The sequence below is a fragment of the Engraulis encrasicolus genome, chromosome 23, assembly GCF_034702125.1.
Source record: "Engraulis encrasicolus isolate BLACKSEA-1 chromosome 23, IST_EnEncr_1.0, whole genome shotgun sequence".
Taxonomy (NCBI): Eukaryota; Metazoa; Chordata; class Actinopteri; order Clupeiformes; family Engraulidae; genus Engraulis; species Engraulis encrasicolus.
The window spans coordinates 36,726,206-36,728,811 of record NC_085879.1 but is presented as its reverse complement, the minus strand read 5'-3'; positions in this window follow the sequence as shown (position 1 = coordinate 36,728,811).

The following is a 2,606-nucleotide window of genomic DNA, read 5'->3' as shown; positions in this document are numbered from 1 at the left end:
TTGTGCTATTATCATGAGAAGTGGAGCGAGCAGCTGGAGACGTAGACCTTGGGACTTCATCACTCGTGGCAAGGGGCCTACTGACAGGCTGTGAAGGCATGCTGTACTTTTGAGGGGCCTTAGCTTTAGATGGAGGCGCTGACAGGTTATGAAGAAGATCTGATATTTCTTCATCTGAGCCTACGTCTTGTTCATAGACTTGTAGCCTTGCCTTAGCAGCATTCATTCTTTTAGTTGCTTCCAAACGCTCTAACTGTCTGCGCTTCTCCTCCAGTAACTTGTGTCTTTCAGCATTTTCTGCTTCTTGCTCCGCATGTCTCTTAGCCTCTTCTGCTTCTTGCTGCGCCCGTCTCCTAGCCTTATCTGCTTTTTGCTGCGCTAGCTGCTTCTTGTTCTCAGCCTCAAGCCTTTCAAGCTCCTGCTCTTGCTCTTCCATTTCTGCTAGAGCCTTCAAGGTAGCTTGGGTAGCAGCAAACTCTGCTTCTGCCTCCTGCTTCCTTGTGGAAGACGTGACTGAGCGTCTCGAAACACGTCCAGAGGCTGGGCGGCTAAACGTGGACACTCGATCTTCTTTACATGAAAACACTGAACCAGTGTCACCCCATGGTGCTTGCAAAGTTGGCACATGCTTCTCTATGTCTTCATCTTGCAGTACATGTAGCCGTTCAATGAGTTGCTTTGATACAGCATCACAGATGTCGACCCGGCGTCTGGTGTCTGCGTCCGGGGCACTGTGTTTGCGAATATCCTCATAGCGTTCCTTCACTTCCAGATCAGCAGTATGAACTTGAAGTTGGTGTTCATGTAGAACTTCTGCTGACTTGTAAGGAGAGTGCCTTTTTAGCCTCTTTGGCAAGTATTTTCCATTTCTCATATGTTTTGTCGAAGGTACGTTGAAGTTTCTTTAATTTTTCATTATGTAGCTCCTGACCCTTTTCAGTAAGTTTTCTTGTCCTCTTGTCTTCAGTAACACCAGTGTCTGCATTCACTTCCGTTTCCTTGGCAGGATTTTCTTCTAAGGGTTCATCATGAACAGACTCCTCTTCTTCTTCATGAGTAACTCCTGGGCCTAGCGTTTCACTTGCAATGTCCTTATCAGCCATTTTGGTATATTAAGAATTAAACTGAGTTTAATAAGTAAACTTGAGGAGCCTAAAACTAATTATCTTGTATTAAATTAACTTAAAAAATTAAAGTAAGTTTCACCTCTTGAAACTATTTTAAATCAGTTAAACTTGTCCTTTAGTGTCCTATTTTTAAAGGCTATTAAGTGCAATTAAAACATAAAAAATATTAATGTCAAGTATTAATAACGTAGTAATACACTAATAACTGTAGGCAAGTAATAAATGAGGTAATAATATTGCAGTTAGATCACACCTACTTGAATGTCAAGTTATAGCTTAGATGCCCTATGTGGCAAGATACACTAGACTTACACTAGGTTTATGTCAGATAAATATTAAATGAGAGCACCCTTTAAACTTAGAATCACTGAAAATAGGCAAATACCAGTACTCCTTTAAACTAAAATACTTCTCAAAATTCCTTAGTGGTGCTTAACACTTAACCTGTAAACATTCAACTATCAAAGGCAACAAAAATGTAGAATAATCAGAAAAGTTATCACATTAAACACAAGTTACACTTCAAACATTCAAGCAATGAAATATGCAAGTCCTTCACTTATCCTTATGACGAGTGCAAACAGTCCGACTGAATCTTCAAACTCAAAAAGTCCTTTTAGCAGTTGTAGAGGCTACTCCACGTCTTCACATTTAACTTGCTTCAAACGTGCTTCACGTTGGCATTACCCCACGACTGTCTTTGGTTACCGGTAGGTTGCAAACTGTCCTTTGACGAGTGGCTCCTCCGAAACCTCGAACATTACAGCTCCGACGACGAGAGACGAGGCGCTCGTGCAGGCTCCTTGCTGACTGCTGGTCACGCTCTCCCCTCGTGCCGCGGTGGCTGAGTTCTCACTGTAATTCCCTCTCAAGTCGAAAATGACGAAACCAAGTCGCTCTTAAAGTTACGGGCTTTAATCACACAAAGGTCTTGATAGTGTGCCGTGATGCCACGGATGCCGTGAGAACTGTTAGACATACAGACAGAAAAGCAAAATAAAATACATTATCTCCGTGTAAAGACATCAAAGGAAACAACGCGACCATACAAGCATGACTCAACAGAAATTCACCACGTTACATCTCTTCAGGGGTGTAGGCAGAAATAATAAAACAGGTGGGCCCAGAAAAAATCGGACAGGCCCAACTCAAAAGCGTATAGGTAGATATTATAATATCGTGCTCAAAAATGATACTTTGAAATTGAAAAATCATAGAAATCACAGAAGATGAACCAGACTTTTGACAAAATGATTAATTATCGCTCAGTGCTATGCCATTAATTATATTCAATGAGGCAACAGTTGACTTTCATGTGTGAATGGGGTGGGCTTGGATGTCAAGTGGGTGGGCCCAGGCCCACCCAGGCCCACCCCTGGCTACGCCTATGCATCTCTTCACAGTCAAAACGAACATTACAGTTACAAAACACAAAAATATACCTCATTGGCCGCTTTCCCTTGAGAGACAATTAGGTTA